The following is a 22,062-nucleotide window of genomic DNA, read 5'->3' as shown; positions in this document are numbered from 1 at the left end:
AAAATATAAAGTTAGCGGTTCGGTTAATAATGGTTCGGTTAACCTATAAAACCGTAACCGAACCGTTAGTTATCGGTTAACAAAAATTAGAAACCGAACCAATGGTTTTTAAAATGGTTTGGTTATTATGGTTCGGTTATATCGGTTAATTTGGTTTAGGTTCCGTTTTTCGGTTATTATGCTCACCCCTACTGCTACATTGCTATTGCTAATAAATTAGTTCCCTTTATTTAATTCAGTTAACTGATAAGAATTCTTCTACTTGCAGATTAAAAAATGATTATTTGATAAAAACGATGACAAAGTGAGGAATTGAACATGACATCATGTAAAAATAGTGAAATTACATGTTATATAATTTTATTTGTTTCGTGTATCATGTAAAAATATGAGAAATTGACAGCAAACTAAAATTGAAATTAATGCATTTGCAACCTAAATATAGTAAATGAACCAAATGGCAATGTACTTTGGTTTTTGGTAAAGAAATCAAAATAAAAGAAAAAAAGAAAAAATTAGGCGTAAAATGAAAGTACATTGATATTTTGTGCATTTACCGCTTAAATATGAAAAAATGCAGTAAATATCAATGTACTATGGTTTGTGGTAAAAAAAAGCCAAAAATAAAAATAAATAAATAAATAAAAGGAAAAGGTGTAAATTCAAAGTACATTGATATTTGGTGCATTTACCACCAAAATATGAAAAAATGCAGTAAATAGCACCGTACTATGGTTTTTGATAAAAAGTCAAATAATTTGCAAAAAAAAATAAAAAAGGTGTAAATTCAAAGTACATTGCTATTTAGTGCATTAACCATGTAAATTATAAAAAATGCAAAAAATAGTAATGTACTTTGGTTTACATATGAAAAAAATACAACAAATAGCAATATGCTTTGGTTTTTGGTAAAAAAATCAAATAAACTGCAGAAAACAAAAAAACAAAAGATGTAAATTCAAAGTACATTCCTATTTAGTGCATTTACCACCTAAATATGCAAAAATGCAAAAAATAGCAATGTATTTTGGTTTAAATATGAAAAATGCAACTAATAGCAATATACTTTGGGTTTGGTAAAAAAATTAAATAAATTGTAGAAAACAGAAACAAAATGATGTAAATTCAAAGTACATTGCTATTTAGTGTATTTACCAACTAAATTTGAAAAATACAACAAATAGCAACGTGCTTTGTTTTTTGGTAAAAAATCAAATAAATTGCTAAAAACAAAAACAAAAAGATGTAATCTCAAAGCACATTGCTATTTAGTGTTGTTTTATGGTAAAAAAATCAAAACAAATTGCAAAAAAAAAATGGAAAAATGGTGTAAATTCAAAATACATTGCTATTTACTGTATATCTATACAACCTAAATATGGAAATTGTACCAAATGACAATGTACTTTGGTTTTTGGTAAATAATTTAAAAGATATTGCGGAAAAAACAAAAAAAAAATAGATATTAATTCAAAGTACATTGCTATTTATGTCATTTAACTCCTAAAATGGAAAACTCAATGTACATTGCTATTTAGGGCATTTAACTCGTAAAAATAGAAATTGCACCTAATGGCAGTGTATTTAGCTTTTTAGAAAAAAACAGTCAAAATAAAATGCAAAAAACTGAAGAAAAAAAAAGGTAAATTCAAAGTACATTGCTATTTACTTCTCCCATGTGGAAATTGCTTCAATAAAATAATAAAAACATGGGTAAATGGTAATAAATATCTACTGAAAAGAAGAGAGAAATAGGGCACCATCCTGATATATATGTTGAGCCTCTTCATAAGGTGCATCAAGTTTGTTATTAACATGTTCCTAAGAAGAAGATAAACAAAAAAAACCTTTAGTTTAGGTGACACTCCAACATCCTTCTTTCATTCTAAGTGCCAACTATGGATGTAATATATAACACATTTGTTTTGGCTTAATTATAATTTTTTGTAGCTTAAGCTCCTATCCACTAGGAAAACAAAATGAAATATCCATACACTTTTGAGGAAACTATTTATTTGAAGAGCAGGCAAAAAGAACTTGAAAAGAAATGCAAAATGATGAGAGATTGTATTCCATGAGGAGTAGGGGTACCTCTCTTTTTGCACTTTGGCCTCTATTTTTTCCTTCTAATTTTCCTTATGAGTAAATTAGGAAAAAATGGAAAAAGTTATGAATTGTGTAATAGACAAACTAATGCAGGTTGGTTGCATCAAGAAAATCACATTAACATAAAGAAATCGCAGAGTGTGTATACACATTTTTGCATCCAAGATTATGTTCAACTTTTGAATGTAGGCACATAGCATATGCTCAATGTCTTGTACAATGCTTTCAGATTGACCATCTACATTAATTCAAGATTGAATTTTAAATAAGGTGGAACTCATTTCATGATCGTTGATTCCAATACAAAAGTAATGAAATATCCGCTCCACTTACCAACTACAACTTTTGTGTGTGTAGGAAGATCAATCAAAGTCAAGTTCACCACTGTCGAGATTAATGATTTCATTAAAATCGATTCCAGATTCACCAAAGGCCTATGCTAATTTTATATAACATTGATGTTATAAATTTACCATTTGGAGAATAGATACTAAGATGAAAGGTTTTATATAACATTGAATCTTATAAATTTACCATTTGGAGAATAGTTTGCCTTGTTTCACGATAATTCATGTCTGAAATCTCTTTCCTTACAGCAGCTACAGATTATAAGATCGCCACAACTATGTTACTAATTTTCTAACAAAACCACGATAAATATGCATTAAGGAAACAATTGATAATAATGGCAGTTACTGACACTAAAATTATAATTTTTTTTTTGATGGAAGGTGGAGGAACTCTGTATATTCTTTGCCTTGATCCATCTTCTGAAGCTGCAAAACCGGTGGGGCGCCTAGTAACGATTGATGGATACAACGATCATTAACACATGATCATAATTTCTTGAATCGAATTATCATTAAATGAGTAAAGATGAATTGATATTAGCATACCCGATCCTCTTGACAAGAAATCTTTGCCAACAACACTTTCCAAAACTAAAGATTTCCTACAACTTTGTCAAAATTAGATAACGAATCAAGTGAATACAAAAAAAACCCATAGAAAAGATAGAAGCTTCATTGTATAGCAACAAATATAGTTCATCTAAAAATGCAAAATTCTAGTTTCTACAAGGCACAATTAAAGACATGAAAGATGGGTTTTTGGTTCAATAAAGAAAGTGGGGTTTGTAGTACAAATAACAAATATAGACACATTCTTCTTTATTTTGTCAGTTAAAAAATATGATTATGTTGAGACACATGCATGGATGCATACATTTATTTATGGGTGCTTACTTCTCTAAACTGAAAGCAAGAATCTTTACTGATTATTTTGCATTTATAATTATGAGCGAAAGCTATGATGTGTATAAGATGAAATTCACAAATGTAAAGGGAAAGTTTAAAAGAGATGGAATTAATTAGAAGATAACTTGACCAACAAGAAAGCGGCGGAAGGTAAGGAGTCCTAAAGAGTAGGCATGTTCTAATAAAGGAAAAACAGCTTTTAGAACACTTGAATGAAACATCCCAAAAATATGGTCCCAAAAATTTCATTTTCTCATGATAGATAAAAATATTATTTTCAATTGTCAAACATTCATCACAACAAAACCAATACATCAAGTGTTATCAAAATCAGAGTGAAAGTCAAATGTTGAATTCTAGTGGTGCGTACGATGCAGTCAACTCGAACTCTTCCCCTTGGGACTGGTAGTACCTAAAACAAAACTTAAAACCGTAAGCACAAATCTTAGTGAGTTTCCCCCAAACTACCACATTCCATACATACAATAAGCATATAATGGGCCCCGCCCAGTCGTCGGGCCCTTCCCGGTCATCCGGCCCCGCCCAGTCATCGGGTCCTGCCCGGTCATCGAGTTGAGCTCAGAAGTAAATCGGGCCCCGCCCAACATGCATATAACATATATCAACTAAACACATACACATGCAAGAATCACGAAGTCAACTAGCATACTAACATAGCATAAACATGGGTCGGCATTGGTGCCTTCGACCCACAATACCCAGTGAGGAAACTCACCTCGAAAAGTTGATCGAAATAAATGATCCCTGCCTGGTGGTCCTACGGCTCCCCGAGCTTGCAAGAGCTTGAAATGAAGCAAACAACTCAGATCTACAAATTTGTCCTTGAACCACCACCTTGCTTCAACCTTCACTTCCTTGGAAAATGGATCAAAACACCAAGAATGCACTCAAGGGACCTTGGAAATCGAGCGTTACAATTCTCCCCCACTTGGATCAGACTTCTTCCTTGAAGTCCGCCGCTTCAAACAACTCGGCATAATGCTCCCTCATCTCTTCCTCCGGCTCCCACGTCCACTCAGACCCCTTGCGATGCAGCCACTGCACCTTAACAAGCTCCACAACCTTGTTCCTCAAGGTTTTCGTTCTCCGATCTAAAATTACCACCGTTCTCTCAATGTAATTCAGGCAGTCATCCACCCGAATATCCTCCAATGGTACAACTGCGGAATCATCTACTAAACACTGCCGCATTTGAGAGACATGAAAAGTGCTATGAATATAACTGAGCTCGGATGGAAGATCAAGACGATAAGCTACCCGGCCCACCGAAGCCAAAACCCTGAAGGGACCAATCTATCTGGGGCCTAGCTCCCCCCGCTTCCTAAACCGTATGACACCCTTCCAAGGTGACACCGTCAGGAATACCATATCCCCCACCTGGAATTCCAGGTCTGGTCAGCGCTAGTCGGTATAACTCTTTTGCCGACTCTGAGCTGTCTAAAGCCTGCTCCGAACTTGTTGAATCAACTTCGTGGTCTTGAGCACCACCTCGGGACTCCCCATGACTCGCTGACCGACCTCGCCCCAACAAATAAGGGTCCTGCATTTCCTCCCATAGAGCATCTCAAAAGGAGGTCGATCGATGCTGGCGTGATAACTGTTGTTATACGAAAGTTCCGCCAACGAAAGATACGTATCCCAACTTCCACCGAAATGCAACACGCATGCTCGCAGCATGTCCTCAAGAGTCTGAATAGTCCATTCACTCTGACCGTCGGTCTGCGGATGAAATGCCGTACTGAAATTGAGACGAGTACCCATCTCTTCATGGAATCACTTTCAAAATCTGGAAGTAAAACGAACATACCGGTCTCAAACCACTGATACCGACACCCCATGACGTGCCACCACCTCCCGAACATAAATCTCGGCTAGCTTCTCTGTAGAAATACTCTCCTAGATCGGAATGAAAGGCACGCTCTTGGTCAATCGATCCACGATGACCTAAATAGAATCTACCCCGCGTGCAGTCCTGGGATCCTTCGTGATAAAATCCATGGTGATGTCTTCCCATTTCCATACATGAATCTTCGACGGCTGCATCTTGTCGTGAGGTCGCTGATGCTTGTCCTTGACTTTCCTGCAAGTCAAGCACCACTCCACAAATCATGTTATATCCCGCTTCGTGTAGGGCCACCAATAATCAGAGAGAAGATCCATATACGTCTTCGTCGCCCCAGGATGAATGGAGAACCTCAACTTGTGAGCCTCCTCCATCAGAACTTGGCGCACACCTCCCCAATACGGAACCCAGACTCTCCGATGCAGAGTCGACAGTCCGCGGCTATCGTAATCGAAGGAGGCCACCTAACCCACAATCCACTCACACTTCCGACGCTCTTCCTTCATAGCCTCAACATGTGCCTCCCGAATCCGCTCCAACAATGGACTAAACTGTCATCCTCAAACATATATCTCGGATCGGTGTCATGACCGCCTTGCGGCTGAGAGCATCGACCACCACATTGGCCTTCCCTGGGTGATACAGGATCTCACAATCATAATCCTTAACCACATCTAACCATCAACGCTACCTCATATTTGGAATCGGCTGGTTCATCAAGTACCTCAGGCTCTTGTGATCTGTGTAAATGGTACACCGGACCCCATAAAGGTAATGCCGCCAATTCTTGATGGCGAAAACCACATCCCCTATCTCTAAATCATGCGTCGGATAATTCTCTTCACGAGGCTTCAGCTGCCTCGAAGCGTAAGCTATCACGCGACCCTGCTGCATCAACACCGCCCCCAAATCTATGACCGATGCATCACAATAAACCATGAATTGATCAACACCCTCCGACAGGGTCAGAATCGGCGCCTCACACAACCACTTCCTAAGAGTCTGAAAAGTTACCTGATGCTCAACGGAACAACGATCTTGGAGAAATCTTGAATAAATCTCCTATAATAACCATCCTAACCAAGAAAGCTCTGAATCTCAGATGGATACCTCAGAACCTCCCACTGCATCACGGCCTCGAACTTGGCCGGATCGACCAGAATACCCTTCTGGTTGACGAGGTAGCCCATTAAATGCACCTCGCGCAATCAAAACTCACACTTGGAGAACTTTGCGAAGACTCTCTCCCTCCTCAAAGTCTCCAACACCTCTATCAAATGCTCCTCATGCTGCTCATGAGTCTTAGAATAAACGAAGATATCATCAATGAATACTATCACAGACCAATCCAACATCGGTCTGCACACGCGGTTCATGAGATCCATGAACGCGGATAGAGCATTGGTGAGCCCAAATGAATTCAACACGAACTCATAATGACCATATCTAGTCCGGAAAGCCATTTTCTGCACATCCTCATGTCGGACCCGCATCTGATGATAACCCGATCGCAAATCAATCTTGGAGAACCAAGATGCACACTAAAGCTGGTCGAAAAGATCAGCAATCCTCGGGAGGGGATAACGGTTCTTCACCGTTATCTTATTCAACTCCCGATAGTCGATACACATCCGATGAGACCCGTCCTTCTTCTTCACAAACATAATTGGGGCTCCCCAAGGAGAACTGCTCGGTCTGATAAATCCCTTTGTCTAACAGCTCCTGTAGCTATGTAGACAACTCCTGCATCTCAGGAGGAGCCATTCGATACGGTTCTTTGGCTATCGGAGCCGCACACAGAACCAAATCAATTCTGAACTCCACCTGCCTCTCCGGAGGTACCCCAGGAAAATCCTCCGGGAACACATCGAGAAACTCTCGCACAATCGGTACATCGTCCACGGCCGCCTTACCCAAATCCCGGGTATCCATGATATAGGCGACAAAACCCGAACATCCCTGATAGAGATAATGTCTGGCCCTCGTTACTGAACACATAACCGGCCCATGCTGCGGTCTCTCACCCTGAATCACCAACTTTCCCCACTTGGGGTCCGAACCTGAACCAACTGCTGATCATAATCGATCACCGCTCCATTAGGGCTCAACCAAACCATGCCCACGATAACCTTGTTCCCACGCAAAGGAACGGGAACCAAATCCACTGGATACTGCTCGCTGAATAACTGAAGGTCACACCCTCGATGGACCCTCGCAACCCGAATAGACCTATCATCAAAATCTCAACATCTAGCGGACAATCCAGCTCTCCCGGAGCTCCAACAAATCTCTTGCTAAGCGCAAGAGATACAAACGATCGGGTAGCCCCCGAATCAAATAATACTAAAGCAGAGATTACGTTCACAAGGAGCGATCCTAAAAATAAAACACATAAACATAAGAAACAATTCAATAAAAAATAAGATAAGGAGAAGATACATACTCGTCACCACATCGGGAATTAGGCCTTCTTGTGGCCCGCCTGATTGCACTGAAAGCAAATCAGATCAGATATCGGGGTAGTGGGGATGGAAGCAGTACAATCCGTGCTGATATGACCAGTCCATCCACACTTGAAGCAGCCTGAACCTCCCACTCTGCACGTCCCCTTATGCACCTTGTCGCACCTGCCACAATGACTACGGCCATGCTGGCCTTTCAGCCTAGAATCAGATACCATGGGCCTCTTTCCCTAACCCTCGACGCTCGACATAGAATTTTCCTTCCTCTTCTTCTCCATCTCCAAGTCAATCTCCCTCTCCCTTGCCCTCGTTATCATGTCTTCCAGCATCTCGCAGCTGGATCGGCTCAAAAGCTGCCGAATATCACTCCTCAGCATCTCGTGGTATTGGGCCTTCTTCATCTCCTCGTCCACCACATACTTTAGAACCAGAAGTGCCCTCTCCCTGAACATAGTAGTGATCTCAGTCACCGTCTCAGTATTCTTACGAAGATCCTGGAACTTTCGCTCCAACTGTTGCACCTCAATCAATTATGAAAACTTGGCTCGGAACCTGGTCGAGAAATCACTTCCGGTCATCGAATCAATAACAGAATCATCTCCTATAGCATGTCCTACCTCCTCCGACCAATCACGTGTCATGTCCTTCAGGAGGCAGGAAGCTAGTCTGACCTTGTTCCCCTCGGGAAAACGGATGGAACGGAAGGCGTTGGTAACATCTGCCAACCACCTGCTGCTCGTAATGGGATCCCTTGCCCCATGATAGTCTGGCGCTCCACATGCCCGAAACTCCCTAAAGGTCAGAGAGCGCGTCCCGATCAAAGCCACAATCTCAACGCGAAAGGCGCTCAATATCTCATCAAGAGTCTCCAGAATATACCCTCATATACCGTGCCAAAGATCACAGAAATCTGATCAAGGATACTGCATGTAATCTCAAACGAGACGAACTCCCTCATCTGGTCATCAAGCTGCCCTACTCCAGAACCTGAGCCCGAACCCTCTCCAGCACCGGAACTGCCCACTGGCCTTCCTTGTAACACCACCATACTGAAAATAGACCATAAAAACTATCAGAATAAGCATCAATACACACATCGAGGAAACCACAACTCACAAGCTTCCTGATCTTATTGCAACCCTCCTTGAATCGAGTACGTATCCTCTGCTTCCAGTAGTACAGGCCCATACTACCTTTCATATCTATCCATACTTTCTTCAAGAATTGCTTTGACTCCACCAGGTCACTCAAAAGAAAACATCTAACTTCTTTCGTATGAGGCTCTCAGCACTAGATCTCATCCTAGGTTTTCCTAGGGAAAAACTCCACACCGCTCTCCACCATTAGCTGCGGAAGGAACTCACACTAACTTTCGCTAACTAGTTAACGAATACAATTACATATTACAAAAACTAGATAATTCTTCGAATGAAAGGTCTACCGCTACAACGGTTGGACTTAAACAAGAGCTGTGCAACAGAGCTAACCTTAACCCTCTAAAATTATTTAATTTCCATAATATGTAACTTAGCATATTTGCTTACCAATTAGCTGAAACTTGCTAAAACTCCTAAAGCACAAAGCAAGCAGCATTCGAGCATCAAGTAATCAGAACAATGCATAACCAAATCAGACCATCCTATCACTGACTGATCAGTACTAGCATGCAGATCTATAATCTCATAAAGTAGGCACACAAAGGCATCCCTCCTAGATCCTTAGCCCTAATCTAGCATGCAATTAACATATTCACAATTCAAAATATAACATAACATGTATGGGTAATTTGGGATAACTTACTTGAGCTCGGTTGATTTCATGCACCACACCCTTTTCTTTTCTCTTTTAGAAATTCTTTTTTATAAAAATGTTTTTCTTTGGAAAAAATTTCTACCAAGTCCTTAGTTTGAGTTCAGACACACCCGAGAGTGTGCCCGAATCCCTCAAACTAAGGCTGATACCAAGTTGAAACATCCCAAAAATATGGTCCCAAAAATTTCATTTTCTCATGATAGATAAAAATAGTATTTTCAAATGTCAAACATTCATCACAACAAAACCAATACATCAAGTGTTATCAAAATTAGAGTGAAAGTGAAATGCGGAACTCCAATGGTGTGTGCGATGCAGTCAACTGGAACTCTTCCCCTTGGAACTGGAAGTACCTCAAACAAAACTAAAAACTGTAAGCACAAAGCTTAGTGAGTTTCCCCCAAACTACCACATACCATACATACAATAAGCATATAATGGGCCCCGCCCAGTCATCGAGCTGAGCTCGGAAGTAAATCGGGCCCCGCCCAGCATGAATATAACATATATCAACTAAACACATACACATGCACGAGTCACGAAGACAACTAGCATACTAACATAACATAAAAATGAGACGACATTTGTTCCTTCGACTGCAATACCCAGTGAGGAAACTCACCTCGAAACGAATAATCCCTAACTGCTAGTCCTACATCCCCCTGAGCTTGCAAGAGCTTGAAATAAAGCAAACAAATTACATCTACAAACTTCTCCTTGAACCACCACCTTGCTTCAACCTTCACCTCCTTGGAAAATGGATCAAAACACCAAGAATGCACTCAAGGGACCTTGGAAATTGAGAGGTACATTGAAACTCTTCATACCCAAGATGACCACTTCTAACTATAAACTAGAATCCAATTCACTCATTCCCTTAGGTCACCCATTGCCAACGAAGAATGTTGATTCTTATCAGTGACTAAAGAAAAAATTTTAAGAGATTTTTAATTGCACACAATATTTATAAAAATTATAATGATCGGAGTATTAGAAAATATGTGATATTTGGGAAGGATAAAAGATTTACCAATTTCGAGGTTGTGGCATGGATGAGCATCAACAACTCTTTGAAACATTAAGTTGAGAATTCTTTTATTGAGGGTCACACGAGTATTTACAAGTGCATAATTAAACACCATCATCGAAATGGTAACAAAAAGGGTTACATGAATTGAGTTTTAATCCTAAATCTACTAAAGTCAAAATTGATAAAACAAGAAAAAGTGATCCTTATGCAATCTGAGATGCAGCATGTCCAAAACTGAAGATGTTTCCAAGGTAAAGTGAGTTCCGAAGTGAAAGCTTGTCCGAGATGAAGACTTAGTCCGAGATTAAGTTTTGTTTGGAAGTATTTTGAGTTTGTAATGCATTTAATGTACCAAGTACTATTTTGTATTGTTCTGAATGTTTTTTAGCGGCCTGTTGATCTTCAATACTTCCTCAGTCCATGCACACTTTTCTCATTCGTTGTCTTTTAGTGACTCCTTCATTACATAAGTAGTTGTCGACCTTTGTAACAACAAAAAGTGGCACACCTTTTTCACTTCCATCAATGTAACACCCATAAAAATCAAGCCAATTTAAAACTTTTTCAAACATCCAAAAGCCATTAGTTATTACAAAATGTTTTCAAAATAGTTTAATATCAGAGTATCCCAAAAACCATAAGTCCAAAACACGAGGATGTGTATGGTCACGCCTTCGCCTTGCCAAGTCATCTGAAGCACCTGAAACAATCATCTGAAACCGTAAGCACAAAGCTTAGTGAGTTACCCCCAAGATACCGATACACATACAGTCCACATAACAATAACAACAATACATAGCATAACGAAACAAAACAGCATGCAACGGTCCACAGCTTTATAGACTGAGTTACCCCTGGCCCACAGTGTTAGTCTAGATTGCCTTCCGGGCCCACAGCTCACATCTGGATTGCCTCCGAGCCCACAGTACGAGTCTGGTATGCCCTACCCAGCCCTCAGCTCGTATCTGGAATACTCCCGAGTCCTCAGTATGAGTCTGGCATGCGTTGCCCGACCCTCAGCTCATATCTGGAATACTCTAGGGTTTGTTGGCCACCGCACGGAGCAGTACAACTTCAACTCAACCTACATAACATGTCGACATGTAACATAACTAATGCACATCAAATAATCATACAGTACCACATGTAGTTCTACAGATCTACCAGACTAGCATATCAACTGACATTCATCACTAACTCGTACTCAACATATCAATAACTACTAGAATATTAAATCCAATGGGCCGGCCTTGGTGCCTTAGACACCTTAGTACAGTGAGGATAACTCACCTGGCACTGCTGAAGTCCCACAGATAAAACTCCAGCTGCTGGTTGACAGATTCCCGAACTGTCATCATCAAACAATACCCAATAGGATTGATGATGCTTGATCCTCACTTCTTTAAAGAAGTTTGTACTCTCTGAAAAAAATAGGATTGATAATGCCTTATCCTCAATTCTTTAAAGAAGTTTGTAGTCTCTGATGGAAACATCAGAAAGTAAAATAATTCCAAACCAAATATTTTTTACCTCGAAATTATTTCTTCTTAGAAAATAAAGGACCATTAAATGTCTTTTTGTCTAACCTTTTCTTCTAGTCTTAAGTTTTTCAGCATATCACCTATATGAAAGTTCTGTCCAAAATAAGGTTATCAAAGATCTTGAGAATGTTCTGCCTCAGAGTATATCACATTCCAAAATTCTTATGCTGAATCTACCTTGGAATTCAAGTCTGAGTTGGTAATATGATCTTGTTACTTATCTCTTTCTGAAATTTGCTCCTTCAGCACTCATAACCTCTCAAATCTATGCCTTTCAAAACTTGAGCTCTAAGATCTTTATTCATTGATACATCTAATATTCATTTAGAGATTATTCCATCTCTGATCCTATATCATGTCCTAATGTTGCTTTGAAATTTCTTCCGAAGTATCTTATGGCATTCCATCTTGTAACCTGATCATTCCAAGATTCTTTTAAACAAACAATAAATGAATTTTAAGGATATCATTTATGAATTAATTCTGAAGCGTTTTTTCATGATGATTTAAATGGTAATTTCTTTTATGATTATCCTCTTAATTCTCAAAAATCATGCTTTTGACATGCATTTACTGAGTGTTTCTTAATTGAATCGACAGTTACCTAAATTGAACAAACATAAGTAGCATCTCTTGTTACAAACTGTCACATAGGGAGGTCTTTTAGACTTGTGCATTTAATGCAACCTTTTTCCTCATATAGGTGTCATCATTCTTACTCTTCGATCCGACTTAGAAAGATCCACATATAAAAGGATTTTGTATCCCAAGTGTTCTTACTTTTCTTAATTTGGCTATCGTTGCCTTAGAACCTTCAACTGTACTCTCATTGTTCTTCAGTGTACTTCAACCTTCATCAATGGCATCTCAAATCACCACACCCGCAATTAAGAAAAAATCATCAAAGGGTTCTACTTCTATTTCCCCCATCATTTATATAAGCTTGACCCAAGACAACCCTCCATTTATGATTGTTGACCAAGTCAACCCCCATTTTTTCAAGTTATTACAAATCAACCCCAATTTGTTTTACAAGATCAAAAATAGCCCCCCTTCCCCATTTGTACTAGTTAACCAAATCATTCCCTTCATGGTTTTAAAAGACGAAGTCCCTCCCTCTCATTTGATTGGTTTGACAAAAACATCCCCTTTTGTTAACTAAGTTACAAAATATTCCCTTTTGATTTAAATCATTACAAAAATAGTCCCCTCTTATTTAAATTATTACAATCTATACCTCTCGATTAAATTGATACAAAACAGTCCTGGTGGTTTGTATTAGCTGAAAAGGTATGAAGTTGCGGTTTCTCACAATAAACATCACAAAAACGAACCCAGATCTAGATAACGCGTCGAATGTGAGTTTCTATGGCCCCTCTTTTACAGTTTTCATATTCGAGGGATAATACATGCGTGTTCATCAAAGTTTTGATATTTCAAGTTTTTATACGTTAAAATGCATCGTACTTGTTATTGATCAAATGTTTATAAAATATCAATCTAAAATGTGAGAAATCATCAATAAATCTATCAAGTTAAAGTATATTGCTAAAAGATGATATACTTATACCTTGTGTGAAATATGAATATAGATATTAATAAAAATCACAAGATTATAAGTAGATTGTTATAATGATACAAATATATTTGATGATTTATAAAGATTATGATATTTGTCATTTACAAGTTTGAGCATGTTAAAAATATATAAAAATATATTATATATAATCAAAATTGATATTCAACATATTTAGGTATAAAAAGAAAGTAATTACCTTAAACGGTTAAAAAACAAAGTTTGTGAAAATATAAAATGATTAGTTGAAATTATCAAAAATAGACTATTTTTTTTAGGTTTACAATTTCATATATTTTTAATTAAAACATTTTAGTTATCATCATACAACGAATGAGAAGGCAAACGGGCAACAAGTTGCGCCGCTAAGCCTTTTTGTATGGTAAAGCCAATTCTTTTGAAGACTACATCCATAGATCTAGGGGATATAACATTGTTATGCATGATCCGTTGTAGTCTACTAAGAAGCTCCACCGCATCCGGCGCAAGGAAACCAAATGTATCAAATGCAAATGGTATGAACGCGTGTTGATTTTCCATGCACGGTTTCTCATGTTTGGTAACCTTGCATGTAGCAGCTTTTAATGCAGCCTGTCCCGCCATGAAACCCCCACCCCTCAAGCTTACGAGAGGAGATACCCCTGTAAGGTCCACACATGCGTGTTTCCCTCCCACACATCCAAAAATCAAAACGTCAGCCGGCCTAAGGGTTGACCTTCCTTCTGTCGGGTCAGTCAGGAAATTCACAGGAGCCTCTTTCTTGGTGGAAACCCCGACACACTTACATATGTCGACCAAAACATCCCTAACCATATCGTGCCTGTATTTGAACCCCGGGAGTTCTTTGCAATGAACTGCATGCTCGCCGAAAGAGTCCAAACATGTCTTGCGGCACACCGGACATATCCCATCGGATGGGAATATCGGAATCATGAGTCGATATTTGAGGATGGTACGATACTCCACCGGAGACATATGTTGGCCAAGCCCATATACAGGGATAGCTAGAAGAAAATCTTGAGCATGCGGTGCACGTAAACACTGGAAAACTGCTTTCTGCCGAGTCGTCATATTGAAATTCACTTCCATATCTTGGATAATTTTACTAAAAAGGGCACTCACCAGTGTATTCTGGGATTTAGGGGGGGCGGTGTCCTTAGTAGTAAAACTGCTAAGGTCAATGTTCGGAAGCTTGTTACGAAGAGAATCTAAGGCACAAGCATAATCAGAATCCATACCATAAATGTCGTTATCCCGTAAGATGTGGTCTTGCAATACCCAATATTGGGCCCTTGAGGCAACAAAAGCATATGGGGTAGTCTCTATTGCTGAGTATAAACCCAAACCACCAAACTGAATGGGTAGGGAAACAAGTCGCCACTGTAAGTCGCCAAAGAAGAGGCCACCACAAACCACAATGTCCTCAATCGCCCCACGTAATCCATTATCGAATAACAACGCCGCATCCTCCATGTGAACGGGTTGGCATGTCCTCAGCCCAAAGAAAAGTTTAGCAATACCCATACAAGACCAAAGTAGAAGGAGCTCACTCTGTGGGTCAGATAATTGTGGAAGAAGACGCATCAAATTCACAGCTCCTTCAGCTCTCTTTATGGCTAAATTGCTAATGAAACTAGTATCTCTGCTAATAGCTCCCCCGAGAAGTTTCACCCCCAATGGCGGCCGCCCGATGCCAATCGAGAATAGCCCCTCACGCAGCTTCCTTCCATCACACGAGGGCCAAAAGAGCTCGGTTTTATTGATATTAAAGTGAAAGCCCAATTTTGGGCCAATAGCCTTAATGATGTCTAAGGCTTTGGCCACCTCCTCAGAATCTCCAATAAGTGTGCCATCATCCAGGTACCATGCATGGAGAAGAAGTTTGCAATTGTCTCTAATATTATGCAAGAGCGGGTGCAACACAAGGGCAAAGAGAAGTGGTCCCAAGGGAACTCCAGTACTAGGAATTCTACCCACAAGGATATAGAAGGGCACCTCAATATGACCTCATGAAGTAATGTGGATCTGCCAACAAGGTTAAAGGCATTGGAGAAGTCCACAGTAAACATGGAAAGAGACCCGTCATTGTGGCGTTCACTCAACACCCTGTTGGCGCTATGTAATACGGCTTCAACGCCACCCGACACCCCAACCCCGAACTGAAAATCACTGAGATACTTGGCCATTTCTTTACCAACACCTTTCATAGCCAGCTTGGAAACTAAACGTCTCCATATAGTTCCTACTGCAATAGGTCGTATTCCCTTGTCAGGTTTTAGAAGCGGTGTAAGAGGGGCAGAGGCAACAAATTCCGCCAAACTCGTAGGGCATCTCCCCCTAGCCATAAATTAATCACACATGTGATAGAGCATAGGAGGTCTTTGGCAATTGTTGAACCTTCTCCACAAAGAGCATCTAAAATGTGTTGAGCTCTCAACCCATCTCTCCCACACGAGGTTCCTTTAGGGAATGATTTAATGCCCCCAAGGACATTGTCAATATCAACCACAAGGGGAGGTACTGAACATATGGTACTCGACATGGATGGTGGTGGCTTGTGTGGATGCTTATCCTCCAATGCCTTCGTGGTAGCATCCCTGTATGGAGCAACCCCCGAGGAACATAATACTTTCACTGCTGCTGTGAAATGCCCATCAGCAACCTTACGAAAACATTGTATGACGTTAGCGTCACCCCGTGTTCTATCCTCCTGAATGTACTCTTCTTTTTTGCCTTGTTGCTCCATCCTTGAAATGTCAACCAAGTTTTTAACAAGCTTGGCTATACCATCTTCTGTACCCCAAGTAGCTAATGCGCTTAAGATGTTACGATGTTGCAAGGACTTCCTGTTCCCAGAGCTACTTTCTTGTCTATTCTTGGGCCTGAACACCTGAAGAGTACACCTAGGAAGAATTAACAATGTAACCCACACTTTAATGGACCCGGGATGAGCAACAACCTTGGAAAGGGCTGCTTTCAAAGCCTTAGATAAAGCCATACAACAGTTATGAGGGATGCTTTTGACTGTGCTGATAGGTAGCTTAAACACAAGATCAAGGAGCTGAGCATCCAACACCAACCCCTCATTGAGGTTGGCATCCGGTTCATTGGGTGGCGGCATTTGAATACCAACAATATGTCCGCTCATGTCATCAACATCACCATTAAATTTAACAAGACCACCTGAGTGTCGACACGAGCGACTCAGGACATGGAGACTCATACATTCTCCACATATCCATTGACCAAACTCCTTCAATGTTGCTGCCACTAACATAAACAGTCCAAGGTCTAAAGAAATAGCATCCTACAACACAGCTTTACGCTCATCCGTAGAGAGGTGCAAACTTTTGATATGAGAAATCATACAAGATATCCCCTTACCACCCACTTCACCGTTCTGGCAACAATAAAACCCCCGAAAAGGACACGGCCAAGTTCTGCTCGCATGTGTATGAGAAGACGCCATAAAAGCCTCAAGGGGAGGCTCAGAATGAGAAGCAAAAATCCAAAGTAAAGTGTGACACTCCAACAAATTGTTGAATTGCACAATGAAAAACCACCTCGGAAAAGACTCTACATCTTTTTGGATCCTAAAATGGCTCCAACACTTGAAAAAAAAACCTTTAGACATTTTATCGAACACCTGGCGGGCAGAAAAAGAAGTGTATGATTTGCACCAATTAGGCTTGAGAATTTAACCCATGTATAATCCCCCACTTTAGTGATTAGGTTTTTTAACTGTTGCACCAATCTTTTGCGTTCGAATTACAGAGATCCATTGGGAATGCAGCAAGCTTAGTGTATCAACTCAAATTTGCCCGTGAAGCATTCAAGCACATATAAATGAGATAGTTGCAGAAAGAGAACTGGTGCGTGAAGGTGGAAGTGCGTGAAGGTAAAAGGATCTTTTAATATAATGTAAAAAAATGGCTTAAAAAAGGCTTTAATCTATTTTTATAATTATTATAAAAATATAAATCATTCTTATAAATTATAAAATTTGTATTATATGATTTCATAATTGATTTATGGATTTTAAGAATCGCTATCTAAGAAATTATGTATTGAATCAATTGTGTAACTTATCGAATATTATGAAAATTGTTGGTTTCATGTTGGTTGATACCTGAAAAATGTTTAAAAGCAGTCGTTATGCTGCCCAAATTTCTTCATAACAGACAATAAAATATTGGAAATCCTTTACGTCTTACAAATCTCAAATACTAAGAGACTTCAATCAAAGATTATTCTTTAACAACAAAAATATAAGTATTCAACAATCTTATAATAGAAAGCTTATGATTAGGATTCCTAGACACACTGTTAAGATCCAACACTCATGAGTTTCCTATATGAGCTATGTTCACTTCTAAAATCCATAGGAGCTAGGATCATTTCCTAAGCTATATGGGCTATGTTATTGTGTATACTGAGACCATATGTCTTAGTGAAAGTCACATGTGTTATAACTGTTTGTGCATACGAAAAGTGAAACATCGGGTTTAGATCGACGAGACGGATCTATATGGGAAGATATCCCATGAATAGTTGCTAGCTACAAACATCGTCTGACGAGTCGAAAATAAGCGTTGACGTTTCTATTATACTTACACCACGACATTGATAAAACATTGGTGTGGAGCTTTTAGCACGCCTCTCCTTAATGCTGGTGCAAATGTTGCGAGTCGTAGTTTGGTTATGAGCTCATTATAGATCCCAGATATGTATGTGACCGTATAGAACTGGAATAGGATTTATATGGAAATTTTGTTCTCTTATACTAGTTGAAAGAGACTGTATATAGTGGGATAGTTTGTGACTCAAAATGATAAGTGTCAATACTAGAAATTAAGTCATATAACAGTTAACTAATATCATGACACGGATGGACAAGGTTTATTAACTTACATTTAATAAGTTATCTATATAAACCCATTTGTTTTTTACGAAGACATTGTGTTTATGTGGGAGGATTTTTCACTACTGGTTAAGTGTCGCTTCCCAAATTAAGTACGATAACGCTTAATTAATAATACATCATGATCATACAAAGTTTATAAACTCGAAACTTATGAGTTTTACATATAAACTATACAATTTCTTAACAAGGTTTATTAACTTACATTTAATAAGTTATTTATATAAACCCCTTTGTATTTTATACAAAGACACTAAGTTTATGTGCGAGGAGTTTTCACGATTGGTTAAGTGTCGCTTACCAAATTAAGTAAGATAACACTTAATTAATACTAAGACACGATCGTACCAAATTTATAAACTCGAAACTTTTGAGTTTTACATATAAACTATACAATTGCTTGTACAAAATTTCAAGATAAAGTTGGCTATTTTATGTTTTGACAAACTGTGGCATGTCTTTATCTTATATAAATTGGTATTCGAATTCCTTATATAAAAAGAATTTTGGTCACGAGAACCGTAAAATTTGATATAAGTTTCATTTACTTATATATTTGTGAAATTTTGTACTTTTGGATTTGAAAAAACCGATATTTCTAAATGAGTTCAAATACACTTTTATACCTCATCTACTTTATACTTTTGATAGAAAAGTACATATTTTATAAAATCGGGTCAACCAGATAAAATTTTATAAAACACTTTTGGTTATAAAAGTACTTTGTGTCAAAATCTGTAGAACTCACCAACAAGTTTTGTTGATGTATCTTAATGCATGTATTCTCATGTTCAATAGCAGGTAATAAGAGTTTGCATAAAAGATTTTCCATTATTTTACTATACATTTGTAAACACTGGATTGTTAGGCATGTGTTATGATTTAGAAATAGCTATTGTCAATGTAATTTTTATGTTTGTTGTAATGGAAGATTATATTTGTATTGTTCAATGTATATTCACTAAATGTGATCACTGATTTACGGTGAGCACCTCGACATTTCTGTCGGCAACCGGGGGTGTGCAAATTCTATTGAATCTATATGCCCAAGAATCATTATGGAGTGACATTGCTAATAATATATGATCATATAGTGTCACACATTTATGAAGTTAGCACATTTTGTATATTTATTATTAATATGATTATTAATAAATGATATCAATTCTTGTATCTTAATTAGGGAATAACTATTGTTTTGTGAAAATAATAATTATAAGAGAGTATAAATAGTTATTATTTCATATGATATGAATTAATAAGTCATGTACAACCTTTTGGACTAGTTGGATTCTTTTGTCTTTTATCTAAAGACAAACTTTGTATTTTATAAACTTAGAGTTTATAAAAACTAAAGAATCCTCATCTTTTCAAGAGGCATGACCAAATCTATTAAACAAATATAGTGGTTGCTTGTCAACCACCATGCTTTGTCTCCCCATGCTTCTAAAGGCTAGCATTACTTTAGAGTATTTTAATGTAATGCCCTTACCTTTGCATGGGTATATAAGAGAGTGTGTTTCATGAGTTTTTGGATAGTTTTCTAGTGAAATCTCTTCTTTTCTCTCGGATCCATGATGGTTTGGTTTTGTTATAATCTAAAAATAAACTTGTTATTTTTAAAAGTCTTTCGTTGTGGTTTTTGTGAAAAACAAACCTATATTTTGTATCAAAACCCATCAAATTCTCACATACATCATCAACAAGACACAACCAAACTTCAACTTCCTTTTCAACATTAAGACCACGCTTTCCAAATTTGCAATATTGTGTGTACCTTCTTCATTATCAACAACTCTTAATTGTTTCTGCAATAACAACTCTTCTTCAACATTTGCAAGATCATTCCTCACACTTTCCAGTTCATTCCTCAAAATAGATAACTCAATACATTTACATATTGCTTTCAACTTCAACAATGTAATCTTGTAGTGTTTGTTCATTTCATGATCAACCCACCTAATGTATTTGCATTTTAGGTGGTCGACTAGCTACAAAAAGATCATAAAAACATAAACTACCCAAATACCATATAAGATGCTATAGTAACAAGTAAATGTAAGTACATTTCTATATCTTGTACTACCCTAAATATATGTACATTGCATATCATGCTTTCAATGTAAGTACACGTATGAATCATATACATTACCCAAACCTGGCCATCTAGATCATAGTTATACCCTAGTGTACATTACCCAAACAAACACAAAGAAAATTTAGGGTTTTGTTTTACGATTTTAGGGTTTTATAAAATTACTATAACTTGTAAGGATCTATCAAAACAAAGACAAACCTCTTACAAAGCTACGCGAGTCTTGGAGTGGAAACAATCGGTAAAATAAACCACCAGAATAGCTTCAAATCACAATATAAATGCAATACGAAGGACAATAACTACTCTACATTAACCAATGATGAAGCATAATTGAAGAATTGTGTTACAGGTTGTTTGCACTCAAAGACCTGCGTAGCTTTGTAAGAGGTTTACAGTTATAGCTACAAGGCTCGTCTAGTATAGGATCATTCATGATTCCATGAAATTTTTGAAGGGATGAGCTTGAAGAAGACATAGGAGCTAGAGATGAAAGCTTTAGATCATAAAAGGGGAAGGAAGTGTGGCTTTTGGCTTCAACACATCCCTCTCCTAAATAGAGGCAACGATGTCACCTAAATCAACAAAACGTGTCTATGTGGCAATAATCACACTTACAGTTTGTTGAAAACGTTTTCTTGCATCATGTCATGAAATGCCACTTATTCTGATAGAATATAACTTCATAACAGTTATTTTCATAAAATGTTACGATCAAGGAAACGAAGAAATGGTTTGAAGAATGACTTGAAGACCTGATAAGAATGAGTTGAAGAATAAATGAAAGATTGATCACACTTACAGTTTAAGAATGTTTTTTTTTATTTTTTTTTTATTTTTTATTTTTTTTATTTTTTAAGAATGATATTTGTTATTCTTTTATAACGTTATTATTCAAGAATCTTTGTTTTGTATTATAATCATACAATGTAATTATTTGATATCTTATTAGTTTAAAAATCGATTTTGAATATTCTTTTATAATGTATTTATTCATGTTTTCTTTTTACTTATGTTTTGTTAAAGGATGTAATAAATGTGGTTATAATAGAATGTTATTCTAATAGAATTTATTCTAGCATAAAATAGGTTATAATCGGTTATGATTACAAAATCTATACAAATATAATTAATTTTCTTTTATAATTCACCCAGAAAAGACTTAAATACCCTTATAGCATTATTTTTAGAAATTGATTAATTAATTAATTAATTTCAATTTAATTATGAAAATTCTAATTAATTAGTGGAAATTTGTTTCTTTTGCATTGTCATTGGTCTATTCGTCCAAACGATATTTATCTGGAACACAATAACCTATATATATATATATATATATATATATATATATATATATATATATATATATATATATATATATATATATATATATATATAT

This window comes from Lactuca virosa, chromosome 1, assembly GCF_052849685.1.
Source record: "Lactuca virosa cultivar CGN04683 chromosome 1, Lactuca_virosa_CGN04683_v6, whole genome shotgun sequence".
Taxonomy (NCBI): Eukaryota; Viridiplantae; Streptophyta; class Magnoliopsida; order Asterales; family Asteraceae; genus Lactuca; species Lactuca virosa.
Note: the sequence above shows the minus strand (reverse complement) of the source record.